General features: G+C 34.3%; 1 protein-coding gene across 16 annotated transcripts in view; it reads right to left on the bottom strand.

Annotated features, from left to right (window-relative positions):
• PPP1R9A (protein phosphatase 1 regulatory subunit 9A) overlaps positions 1-14445 on the bottom strand; it is a 387118-nt gene that overhangs the window by 139380 nt on the left and 233293 nt on the right. The gene's annotated exons all lie outside the window — the stretch shown is intronic.

Here is a 14445-nt window from a genome sequence, read left to right as displayed (position 1 = left end):
GATTTTTATCCTGGAAAATTCTAATATTTTCAACTATTAAAAAAGATAATCCCCAAAATAATGCTTTATTGTCATGTAAAATATTAAATAGATTGTAGGTAACTTAGCTATATTATTCTAAGATAAAATTCATTAACTTGTCTTCAAGAAACTAGTTCCTAAAATGCACTTTTAACTGTATTTATAATCTCACTAGTCCTCTACTTAATTAGGAAGTGGAATAAAATATTTGATATATTTTCTTTTTATATTTACAAAAGTCACCATTTAAATTCTTTGAATTTTAACATGTTATACTTTTGGAGGATCCATTGAGACACTAAAGTGGGTTCATAAAGCCAACCAAACTGTGATAGCACAGAAATGTACTTCAGGAGCTGTTTAGGAGGAGAGACTTTTCTTTCTCCTCAAAGTGATTCTCAAATAGCAATAGAGTCCTGGTGCAGTGGCTCATGCCTACAATCGAGCACTTTGGGAGGCCAAGGTGGGAGAATTGTTTGAGCCCAGGAGTTCAAGATCAGCACAGGCAACATAGCGAGACCTCATCTCTACAAAAAATACAGAAATTAGCCAGGTGTGCCGGCATGTGCTGTGTTTTTTGTCCAGCTACTTGGGAGGCTGAAGTGGAGGGATTTCTTGAAACTGGGAGGTCAAGACTGAAGTAAGCCATGATCCTGCCACTATACTCCTACATGGGGGAAAGAGCAAGACTCTGTCTCAAAAACAAAAAAACAAAAAAACAAAAAAACAAGGCAATAGAACTGTACCTTTGCTGTGATGCTAGTCTACTACAAGTTGGCTTTTTTCTTTAAATTTTGAATTTTTCATTTTCTTTTCTAGTTCTTCACCATTTTGGTTCTGGATATAGTTTCCACTAGAAGATGATAATGATGATAATGATAATCCCCATGCATGCATTAATAATTGGGAATGTAATTTTATAATCTGAACTTTAAAGACCTCTGTTAAGATTAAAGGGATTTCTTGTCCTTCATATGAGACATGACAAGGAATGAGAGTTGTCATTTTTTTAATTCTTTGTTTCTCTATTTGTGTATCCAAATAATTTCATAAAACATTTTATAACTACTAGAAGGGAAAATAATCCTTTGAAATCTTGAACAGTGAATTTTGGTGTTTCCTTGGTTACTTAATCTGTTGCAGAGATGGTTATAATTAAAGCTACAATTTTCTCTGTGTTGCTATAACTCAGAAGTCATTCTCTCTCATTCTGTATGAAGTATTTTCCTAAGAAGAGTATTAATAAATAAAATTTAGAAGTCTCTGAATTTTAAGGAGCTAAGATATCATTGGTTTACATAGTATAAGAAGTTCATGAATCTATAGTAGTATCTAAAGAAAACTTCAAATGTACTAGTAATTTAGGGAAAAAATTCTTCTTAAAGGATCTGCTAGCAGCTTAGAAAGATTTTAATTTACGAATCTAAATTCATGCAATAAAAGTGAATCTTTGTAGACTATGTGTTAAGCCACAAAACAAGCCTCAACAAATTTTTAAAAAATGAAATCACATCAACTATCTTCTCAGACCACAATGGAATATAACTAAAAACCAGTAACAAGAGAAACTTTTAAAAAAATGTACAAATACAAGAAAATTTAAAACTATGCTCCTGAACAAACACTGGATCAATGATGAAATTAAGCAGCAAATATAAAAATTTATTGAAACAAATGAAAATGGAAACACAACTTACCAAAACCTATGGTAGATAGCAAATGCAGTGCTAAGAGGAAAGTTGATACCCATAAACTCTACATAAAAAAAAATACAAAGAAAAAAACCACAACTAAAAATGAGTAGAAGGAAACATATAATAAAAACTAGAATTAAACAAAATGGACACTAAAAAAGCAACCAAGAAAAGGATAAGATCAAAATAAACAAAATCAGAAACAGAAACAGAAAACAGACATTACAACTAATACTACAGAAATACAAAAGTTCATCAAAGACTATTATAAGCAACTAAATCTTAATGAACTGGAAAGTTGGAGGAAATGGATAAATTTCTAGATACACATATATAGCCTACTGAGAGTGAATCAGGAAGAAATAAAAAACTGGAACAGATCAATAATAAGTAATGAGATTGACTCAGTAATAAAGTCTCCCAACAAAGAAATGTCCAGGACTGGATGGCTTCAATGCCAAATTCTACCAAACTTTCAAGCAAGAACTAACAACAATTCTCCTCATTCGATGCATGTAAGAAAATATCACATGTACCACATAAATATGTACCAATATAAGGTATCAATTAAAAACTGTTTAAAAATTTAAAGCTAAAAACTGATTCTTTGGACAAATCAGACTGATTTAAAAATTTTGTCTGAAATACATAGCTGTGTTTTCTCCATAATTTTGTACGGATGTTGAGTTTCTGTTTTCAGAAAAGACTAGTTAACCTGAACTTCTTAAAATTCTGATAATAGTGTATTGATCAGATAAGCTAATGATATCCATACCTAAAGTTTAAAATGGTAAAAAAGTAAAACTGTTTGACTGAACTGAATCATGATTCTAACAATGTTTTATATCAATAATTACATTTTTTAGTGTCCTCTGAAATGTGATTTCTAAGATTCTTGTGTACTTAACTTCAAGATCTTGAATAGCAAGCTTAGCGCTTACAATATACAACTCTACGTCTTACCTTAAAATGTTACGATGTTACCATGATTTTATATCATGTTAATGAATGTGCTCATTCTTGTCACTTGAAGACATAAATATAATGTACGTGAGGCTGGGCGCGCAGTGGCTCATGCGTGTAATCCCAGCATTTTGGGAGGCTGAGGTGAGTGGATCATTTGAGGTCAGGAGTTCGAGACCAGCCTGGCCAATATGGTGAAACCCTACCTCTATTAAAAATAAAAAAATTAGCCGGATATGGTGGCAGGTGCCTGTAGTCTCAGCTACTTGGGAGGCTGAGGCAGGAGAATCGGTTTGAACCCAGGAGGTGAAGGTTACAGTGAGCTGAGATAGTGCCACTGCACTCCAGCCTGGAGGACAGAGTGAGACTGTCTCTGCCTCAAAGAAAAAAAAAAAAAAAAAAAGGGTGTGGCTGTAGAGAATGATATTTCCTAGTCACCTAAATTGCTTGTGCATGATAGGCATTATTACCAAGTTCCTATCCACCAGAGAAGGTTAAATACAAGTTAATTAACAATGGTAATATGGGTAACTGAGTCTATTTTAGCAGGGACAGTTTTAAGAAAAAGTGTAACTATGTAGGTGATGTAATAGGATAAATGTTTATTTTTCAAGAAAAAGGACAGAATTTTAGTTCTCAGATAAAGTGAAAGGTTGCTCCAGAATTAAAAAGAAACAAAATGAGGACAAAAACTTGAGCGTACATAGTGAGGTGAGGAAGGTTTAAATAAGAATTTTTATTTGCCTTGATTTATAACATATGGGACAAAACGGAAGCTATAAATGGGTTAAAAATTTGACACAATTCACTCAACTTTGAAAGCCTTATAATATAAATTAGAAAGAAGAATGCATGGATCTTTACTGTAAAATATTAACTTAATGTAAATATAGAATAGATTACATATTAAAATAACAATTTATCTGGAATTATTTAGCATTCTCTTATTAAGGGATTTTAAGAGATTATGCTTCTCATCAGAATGATTTTCAGGCCAGGCGCAGTGGCTCACTTCTGTAATCCCAGCACTGTGGAAAGCCAAGGCGGGTGGATCACGAGGTCAAGAGATGGAGACCATCCTGGCCAACATGGTGAAACCCCGTCTCTACTAAAAATACAAAAATTAGCCCCACGTGGTGGCACGCACCTGTAGTCCCAGCTACTCAGGAAGGTGAGGCAGGAGAATTGCTTGAACCTGGGAGGTGGAGGTTGCAGTGAGCCGAGATTGTGCTACTGCATTCTAGCCTGGTGACAGAGTGAGACACAGTCTCAAAAAAAAAAAAAAAAAAAAAAAAGATTCTCAGTACTATGTGCTGACATTATCACTTCCTTTATTAATGTAAAAAATAAAAACAAACTTATAAATAAGCAAAGCTTCCTACAGTAACATTACCCTTCTCCTACCTGTTTTGGAAATTAATAAACTTTCCTTTTGTAGAGTATTTTTATGTTCAGAACAAAATTAAGTGGGAAATTTGGAGAGCTTCTCTATAGATCCTGTCTGCACACATGCAAAGTCTCCCCCCATCAACCCATCAACATCTTACATGATAGTGGTTCACATATTACAGAAAAAAAAAAAAAAAACCTTTAAAGACACATCATTATTGTTCAAAGCCCACAGCTGACATAAGCATTCACTCTTGGTATTGCACATTCTATGGGTTTTGACAAATGTATGATGGATGACATGTATCCACCATTACAGTATCATACAGAATGGTTTCATTGCCCTAAAAAAATCCTCTGTGCTCCACTTAGTCATCCCTCCCTCCCACCAAATCCCCAGCAAACAATGATCTTTTTACTGTCTCCATAGTTTTGCATTTGCAAGAAAGTCAGATAATAGGAATTATAAAGTATGTAGGCTTTTCACATTAGCTTCCTTCATTTACTGATATGCATTCTTCCATGTCTTCCATGGCTTGACAGCTCATTTCTTTTTAGCACTGAATAATATTCCAATGTCTGGATGTACCACACTTTTTACATTCACCCAGTGTAGGACATCCTGGTGGCTTCCAAACTGGAGTAGTTATAAATAAAAGTGCTATAAACATCTATGTGTAAGTTTTTGTGTGGACAAAAGTTTTCAGCTGGGTCAGATCATGAGAGTGTGTTTATTTTCATTAAAGAACTGTCAATCTGTCCCCCAGAGTGGCTGTACCATTTTGCATTCCCACTAGCAATGAATGAGACACCTTATTGCTCTACATCCTTGTCAGCATTTGTTGTCAGTGTTTTGAATTTTAGCTATTGTAACAGGTATATAGTGGTATCTCATTATTGTTTTAAATAGCAATTCTCTCATAACATGGTATTAAACAACTTCTCACATGCTTACTTGTTTTCTGTATATCTTCTTTGGTGAAACGTATGATCAGGTCTTTTGAGCATTTTAAAATCAAGTTATAGTTTTCTTATTATTTAGGTTTTAAGAGCTTTTCGTATACTTTAAATAACAGTCCTTTATTAGTTTTATCTGTTTTAAATATTTGTCCTAGTCTATAGCTTCTCTTCTCATTCCGTTAACACTACTTATCACAAAACACAAGTTTTTGACTTAAAAGAAGTCCAGCTTATCAATTATTTCTTTCATACATTATGCCTTTGGTGTTGTTTCTAAAAAATCATTGCCAGCCGGATGCGGTGGCTCATGCCTGTAATCCCAGCACTTTGGGGGCTCAGATGGGCAGATAACAAGGTCAGGAGTTCGAGATCAGCATGACCAATATGGTGAAACTCCGTCTCTACTGAAAATACAAAAAAATTAGCCAGGCACGGTGGCACACTCCTATAATCCCAGCTACTCAGGAGGCTGAGGCAGGAGAATTGCTTGAACTTGGGAGGCACAGGTTGCAGTGAGCCGAGATTGTGCCATGGCACTCCAGCCTGGGTGACAGAGCAAGACTCCGTCTCAAAAATAAAAAATAAAAAGTCATTGCCATACCTAAGCTTACCTAGATATTCTGTGTTGTCATTTAGGAGTTTTGCTTTTGCATTTTACATTTAGGTCTGCAATTCATTTTGAGTTAATTCTTGTGAAGGGTGTAAGGTACTTCTTCAGATTTTTTTTTTTTTTTTTTTGGCAGGGGGATGTCCAGTTATTCCAGTACTATTGTTGAAAAGACTGTCTTTTCTCTAATGTATTGCTTTTGCTCCTTTGCAAGGTTCAGTTGAGTATATTTATGTGGGTCTATTTCTGGGCTTTCTGTTCTGTTCCACTGATCTCTTTGTCTATTCTTTTGCCAGTACCACACAGTCTTGATTACTGAAGCTTTATAGTAAGTCTTGAAGTCAACTAATGTCACTCCTCCAACTTTGTTATTTCCCTTAAATATTAAGTTGGCCATTTTGTGTCTTTTGTCTTTCCATATAAACTTTAGAATCAATTTGTTGATATACACAAATTAACTTGCTGAAATTTGGATTGAAATTTCATTGAATCTTTAGATTAAGTAGGGAAGAACTGACATCTTCTTATCCATGAATGTAGAATATCTTACCATTTATTAATTATTTCAAAACTTTGATCACAGTTTTGTAGTTTTCCTCATACAGACTTCAGATTTTATTAGGTTTATACCTAAGTATTTCATTTTTAGGGGTGTTAACAGAAATGAATTTTAATATGTTTTTAATTTCCAATTCTACTTGCTCATTGCTGTTATATAGGAAAATGAATGACTTTTGTATAATAAGCTTGTATTCTGAAACCTTGCTATAAGTGCTTATCAATTTTCAGAGGTTTTTTACTCTATTTTTGAACAGTTATACATAGACAAGGATGTCATTGTGATCAAAGACTTTTACTTCTTCCTTCCAAATCTGTGTATTGTTCATTTATTTTTCTTATCCTACTGCATTAGCTAGAAAATAACTGTAAGAAAGGATTTCATTGTCTAGTTCCTAATCTTAGCAGGAAAGTTTTTTTAGTTTCTCACTATTAAATATAATGTTAGCTCTAGGTGTTTTGTAGGTATTTTTTTTCAAGTTGAGAAAACTCTGCTCTACTCCTAGTATACTTAGAGTTTTTCTGATAAATGGATGATTTTTGTCAAATGCTTTTTTCTGCATCTACTGATATAATCATGTTATTTTTCTTCTTTAGCCTGCAGATGTGATGGACTATATTCATTGACTTTTGAATGTTGAACCAGCCTTCTATACCTGGGATAAATCCCACCTGGTCTCTGTATATAATTCCTTTTATATGTTGTTGGACTCGATTTGTTAATATTTTACTGATATATATTTGTATATATCAATATACATATTGATATATATTTGTTTTTGCATTTATGTTCATGAGAGATATTAATCTATAGTTTACTTTTCTTGTAACGTTTTTGTCTGATTTTGGTGTTAGAGTTCTGGTGGCCTCATAGAATGGAACACGAAGTATTTATTATCTTTGCTTTTATATTCTGGAGGAGATAGGAGAGGATTGGTACACTTTCTTCCTTAAGTGTTGGGCAGAATTCACCAGTGAATCCACCTGGCCCTGTGTTGTTCTCTCTTTTTGAAGGTTGTTAATTTTTTTTTTTTTTTTTTTGTATTTAGAGAATTGGGGTTTTACCATATTGGCCAGGCTGGCAATAAACTCCTGGCTTCAAGTGATCTGCCCATCTCGGCCTCCCAAAGTGCTGAGTTTACAGGCATGAGCTGCTGTGCCCAGCTGGTTGTTAAATATTGATTCAATTTCTCTACTAGATATAGGCCTATTCAGATTGCCGATTCTTAAAAAGTTTTGACAGATTTACGCCTTGGAAAAAATTGGTCTATTTCATCTTGGTTGTCAAACTTGTGGGCACAGAGGGGCTCATAATATTCTTTTATTGTCCTTTTAGTGCCCATGCCATCCACAGTGAATTGTTCTCTCTCGTTTTTAATATTACTAATTTGTGTCATCTCTCTTTTTTTCTTAGCCTGGTTAGAGGCTTATCAAAAATACTGATCTTTGCTAAGAACCAGCTTTTGGTGTTACTGACTTTTTCTACTGATTTCCTGTTTTCAATTTCACTGAATTCTGCCCTAATTTTTATTATTTCTTTTGTTCTCCTTACTTTGGATTTAATTTCCTCTCCTTTTTATAGTTTCCTAATGAAGATGCTTAGATAGCTGATTTTAGATCTTTCTTCTTTTCTAATATATATGCATTCAATAATATGAATTTCCCTCAAAGCGCTGCTTTTACAGCATCCCAAAATTTTTAACATGATCTATTTTCATTTTCAATGAGGTCAAAATATTTTCTAAAAAATGACTCTTCACAACAAAAAAAGAAAATTTCAGGCCAATATCCCTGATGAACATCAATGCAAAAATCCTCAATAAAATACTGGCAAACCAAATCCAGCAGCACATCAAAAAGGTTATCCATCATGATCAAGTTGGCTTCATCCCTGGGATGCAAGGCTGGTTCAACATATGCAAATCAATAAACATAATCCATCACATAAGTAGAATGAACGACAAAAACCACATGATTATCTCAATAGATGTGGAAAAGGCCTTCAATAAAATTCAACACCCCTTCATGATAAAAACACTCAATAAACTAGGTACTGATGGCACATCTCTCAAAATAATAAGAACTATTTATGACAAACCCATAGCCAATATCATATCGAATGGGAAAAAGCTGCAAGCATTCCCTTTAAAAACCAACACAAGACAAGGATGCCCTCTCTCCCCACTCCTATTCAACACAGTATTGGAAGTTCTAGCCAGGGCAATCAGGCAAGAGAAATAAATAAAGACTATTCAGATAGGAAGAAAGGAAGTCAAATTGCCTCTGTTTGCAGATGACATGATTGTATATTTAGGAAACCCCATCATCTCAGTCCAAAAACTCCTTAAGCTGGTAAGCAACTTCAGCAAAGTCTCAGGATACAAAATCAATGTGCAAAAATCACAAGCATTCCTATACCCCAATAATAGACAAACAGAGAGCCAAATCATGATTGAACTCCCATTCACAATTGCTACAAGGAGAATAAAATACCTAGGAATACAACTTACAAGCGATGTGGAGGACCTCTTCAAGGAGAAAAACAAACCACTGCTCAAGGAAATAAGAGAGGACACAAACAAATGGAAAAACATTCCATGTTCATGGATAGGAAGAATCAATATCATGAAAATGGCCATACTGTCCAAAGTAATTTACAGATTCAATGTATTCCCATCAAGCTACCATTGACTTTCTTCATAGAATTTGAAAATCTACTTTAAATTTCATATGAAACCACAAAAGAGCCCATATAGCCAAGACAATCCTAAGCAAAAACAACAAAGCTGAAGGCATCATGTTACCTGACTTCAAATTATACTACAAGGCTGCAGTAACCAAAACAGCAAGATACTGGTACCAAAACAGATATATAGGCCAATGGAACACAACAGAGGCCTCAGAAATAACACCACACATCTACAACCATCTGATCTTTGACAAACCTCACAAAAACAACCAATGGGGAAAGGATTTCCTATTTAATAAATGGTGTTGAGAAAACTAGCTAGCTATATGCAGAAAACTGAAACTGGATCTCTTCCTTACACCTTATACAAAAATTAACTCAAGATGGATTAAAGATTTAAATGTAAGACCTAAAACCATAAAAACACTAGAAGAAAACCTAGGCAATATGATTCAGGACATAGGCATGAGCAAAGACTTCATGACTAAAACACCAAAAACAATGGCAACAAAAGCCAAAATTCACAAATGGGATCTAATTAAACTAAAGAGCTTCTGCATAGCAAAAGAAACTATCATCAGGGTGAACAGGCAACCTACAGAATGGGAGAAAATTTTTGCAATCTATCCATCTGACAAAGGGCTAATATCCAGAATCTACAAAGAACTTAAATTTACAAGAAAAAAACAAACAACCCCATCAAAAAGTGGGCAAAGGATATGAACAGGCACTTTTCAAAAGAAGGCATTTATGTGGCCAAAAAACTTACGAAAACAAGCTCATCATCACTGGTCATTAGAGAAATGCAAATCAAAACCACAAAGAGATACCATCTCACGCCAGTAAGAATGGCAATCATTAAAAAGTCGGGAAACAACAGATGCTGGAGCAGATGTGGAGAAATAGGAATGCTTTTACACTGTCGGTGGGAATGTAAATTTGTCCAACCATTGTGAAAGACAGTGTGGAGATTCCTCAAGGATCTAGAACTAGAAATGCCATTTGACCTAGCAATCCCATTACTTGGTATATACCCAAAGGATATAAATCATTCTACTGTAAAGACATATGCACACGTATGTTTACTGCAGCACTATTCACAACAGCAAAGACTTGGAACCAACCCAAATGCCCATCAGTGATAGACTGGATAAAGAAAATGTGGAATATATATACCATGGAATACTATGCAGCCATACAAAAGGATGAGTTAATGTCCTTTGCAGGGACATGGATGAAGCTGTAAACCATCATTCTCAGCAAACTAACACAGGAACAGAAAACCAAACACCACATGTTCTCTCTCGTAAGTGGGGGTTGAACAATGAGAACATAGGGGCACAGGGAGGGGAACATCACACACCAGGGCCTGACAGCAGTGAGATTACAGGTGTGAGCCACCATGCCCAGCAATTTCTGTCTTTTAGTAGATGCATGTAAACCACTGACATTCAAAGTGATTAACTGATGTACTTAAACCACTGACATTCAAAAGTAACAAATATTGACTAATATCTACAATATTTGCTACTTTTTTTCTATTTGTTGCCTTTGTACTTTCTTCCAAAGTTTGTCTTCAATTCTTTTTCTGCCTTTTGTGGTTTTAACTTTTAATGAATCTTGAAGACTGAATTTTGGGGCTGGTTTCCCATGCTCATTCTCACGCTTATTTGCGTCCCTTAAACTTTAATATAGTTTGGTCTGCACCACTAACAATATATTCACTGCAGACAGCATCAGTGATGAAAAGGTGAGAAGGTACTCTTTTCTGTTTTATCTTAGCTCTTCTACTTGTAAATATTAGGTGATCTCCTCTAAAGAAGTGGCATTGTATTATTTCCCTGAATACTTGAAATGTTTATTACATATTTAGATCTGGGATAGCTAGTACGGACATTTCTACAATATTCTTCCAATCCATGAACACGAGGTATCTTTCCATTTATTTGTGTCTTCTTCAATTTCTTTCACCAATGTATTACAGTTTTCAGTGTGCATATCTTTCACTTCCTCAGTTAAATATATTACAAAGTATTTTATTCTTTTTGATGTTATTGTAAATGGGATTGTTTTCTTAATTTTTCAGGTAGTTCACTGTAGGTGTAAAATACAGCTGATTTTTGTACATTGTCCACTCAGTAAAGTTGATCCTGCAAGTTTGCTGAATTTATTTATTAGTTCTAACAAATTTTGGTGCATGCTTTAGCATTTTCTTTAATCAGGTCATGTCATCTACAACAGGAATAGTTTACCTTCTTCCCTGCCCGTTTGGATGCCTTTTACTTCTTTTTCTTGTCTAATTATTAGGCTAGGACTCCAGTACTATGTTGATAAGTGGCAAGAGTATCTGTGTCTTATCCCTGATCTTAAAGGTAATGTTTTCAATTTTTCACCGTTAGTATGATGTTAGCTGTGGGCTTGTCATATGTGGACTTTATTGTGCTGTGGTACATTCCATAATAGAAAACAACATAGAGGTTCCTCAAAAATTAAACTAGAACTACCACATGATCCAGCAATCTACTTCTGGGAATATATCCAAAGGAAATAAAATCACTATGTGGAATCACTATTTTCCATGTTCATTGCAGCATTATACACAATAGCCAAAATATGAAAAAAAAAACCCAGTGTCTGTTGATGGATAAATGGATAAAGAAAATGTGATTTTACACATGCACACATGATAAAGTATTATTCAGCCTTAAAAAAGGAAATCTTGTTATTTGCAATAACATGGATGAATCTGGAAGACATTATGCTAAGTGAAATAAGTCAGACACAGACAAATTCTGCATGATCTCATATATATGTGGCATCTCAAAAAGTCAAACACACAGAAACAGAGTAGAAGGCTGGTTATCAGGGACTGGGGGGAGTGGGGCAAATGGGGAGAGGTTTGTCAAAGAGTAGAAACTTTCTGTTATAAGATGAGTAAATTCTGGAGACCAAATGTATAGCATAGTGAGTATAGTTAACAATAACGTATTGTGTACTTATAATTCACTAGTAGAGTAGACCTTAAATGTTCTCATCACACACGAAATTAACTATGTGAGCTGATGAATATGTTAATTAGCTTGATGAATATGTTAATGTACGCTCATTTCACAATGTATATGCACATCAAAATATCACAATTTTTACTTGTTAATTATACTTCAATAAGCCTGAAAAAAAAAACAAATTAAAAATTAAAAGACGATTTGGGACAGGAAGTAGAACTAGGAAATGTCAAATAAAATATTAGCTAATTCATGTGACCAGACCTGCGTCTATTATACTTGCTAGATAATAGTGCCCAGGAAGTACCAGCCCAGGTAATAATGTATTAGCTCTTAGCCTCCTACTAAGCCAAGACTCCTTTCTCACATGGGCCTCTGCCAGGGGTTTCATAAGGAGGAAAACTGAATGTTAGGATTTAGGCACTACTGACTCAGTAGGGTAAATACCAATAAAATCACCTCTAATATCCTTGTAACCAAAATAACAAATTGGCTTAGAAACACCCGAAAGCAGAGTTCCTCTAACCATCTATATCAGAATTACCTGGGGGTATGTGTTTAAAATACAGTGGGCCCCACTCTGAGAGCAGATCTCACCAATCAGTATAATAAGTCTGAGATCTATGGTCTTATGATATCTAAGAGGTTTTAAGTAGAAAAAAAGAAAAAAATTGTAATATTTGTCTTCTAGGAAGGCAGAATGGCCTGGCAGCTATGGAATGCCAATAAAGACTAAACCAGACCAAAAACAAGAGATGATACCTGAAAATCACAAATGACACCAGAAAGCTAAGCAACTAATAACTAATAGGAAGATATGACAGTTCATTAGAAATTGATTATAAAAAGCCAGAGGGTCCAGAGCTGTACATTGGAATAATATGGGCAGCTATATAAAATACAAATAACTTGGTCTAACCCTAATGTGCTAAATCAAATTCAACAAAGAGGGCCAGGACTCCAATCTTCAGAAAATTCCTTGGGATATTCAAGGATATTTCACAGCTGAGAAGACTTACAGGAGACTCCTCTGTTCCCAAATTCATTTCACACAGTCCAGTTAGTATGAAATAACAACATAATATTAAGTCATTGGATAAAAGAGAAGGAATGATTATAATGGAAATATAAATAATATATATAACACATAATATACACAAAATGCATACTGAAGACATAATAATTCAGCTTTGTCTCTTTACATGTATCACCCAACAAACTTCACTGGTTTAGGTCCATACAGTTTCACAATGGTACTTCCTCTAACTCATCTCATTATCATTGGCTCTATGTGTTCCTCAAATTCATTCTGCATATCACTCATTAAAAAAATTAATCTTGTCCATATAATAAACACTTATATTTATGATCAACAGATTTTCAACAAGGATGCCAAGATCATTCAATGGAAAAAGACTAGTCTTTTCAAAAAATGATGCTAGAAAACTAAATATCCATATGGAAAAGAATGAAGCTATGAATATATCCCTTCCTCACACCTTATACAAAATTAACTAAAACGGATCATAGACCTAAATATAAGAAAGACTAAAAACTACAAAACTCTTAGAGGAAGATGAACGAGTAAATCTTTATGATCTCAGAATATGTAAAGTCTTCTAGGATATGAGATCAAAGTATAAGTGACAAAAAAACTAGATAAATTGAACTTCATCAAAATTAAAATATTTTCTGTTTCTAAGGAAACTATCAAGAAAGTGAAAAGGCAACTCTTAAGTTAAAAGAAAATGTTTACACATTATGTATCTGATAAGAAACTTCTGTCCAGAATATCATAAAAAACTCTAACTCAATAATAAAACAACCGAATTTTAAAATGGGGAAAGAATCTGAATATTCATTTATCCAAAGTAGATATAAAAATGGCCAATAAGCACATGAAAAAAATGTTCAACATCATTAACCACCAGGGAAATGCAAACCAAAACTAAAATGAAATACTTCATACCCACTCAATAATCAAAGAGATAAAAACAAGTGCTCATGAGGATATAAAGAAATTGGAACCATCATACATTGCTCGTGAATAGGTAAAATGACTCAGCTGCTTATGAAACCACTCTAGTAGTTGCTCAAAAGGCTAAACATAGTTATTATATGACCCAGAAACTCTACCACTAGATTCCCAAGAGAAATGAAAATATGTCCACACAAAAATTATCACATGAATGTTCATCGCAGCATTATTCTTAAGAGCCCAAAAGTGAAAACAACCCAAATATCCATCAACTAATATCAAAATGAATAAACTAAACGTGGTATTATCAAGTCAATGGAATATTATTTTGCAATAAAAATGAATTAAGTACTGATAAATGCTACAACATGAATGAACCTTGAAAACGTTTCTCTAGTTAAAAAAAAAAAAAGCCAGTCACAAAAGACCACATACTGTATTCCATTTACATGAAATGGCCAGGAGAGCCAAATGTATAGAGACAGAAAGTAGATTTGTGCCTATGGCAGAGAAGGAAGAGGAGAGCTCGGGGGGAAGGAAAGTGACTGTTAATGGATTTGGGGTTTCTTTTTGAGTGGTAA

Source organism: Pan troglodytes, chromosome 6 (assembly GCF_028858775.2).
Source record: "Pan troglodytes isolate AG18354 chromosome 6, NHGRI_mPanTro3-v2.0_pri, whole genome shotgun sequence".
Lineage (NCBI taxonomy): Eukaryota > Metazoa > Chordata > Mammalia > Primates > Hominidae > Pan > Pan troglodytes.
This window is presented reverse-complemented; position numbering and strand designations above follow the sequence as displayed.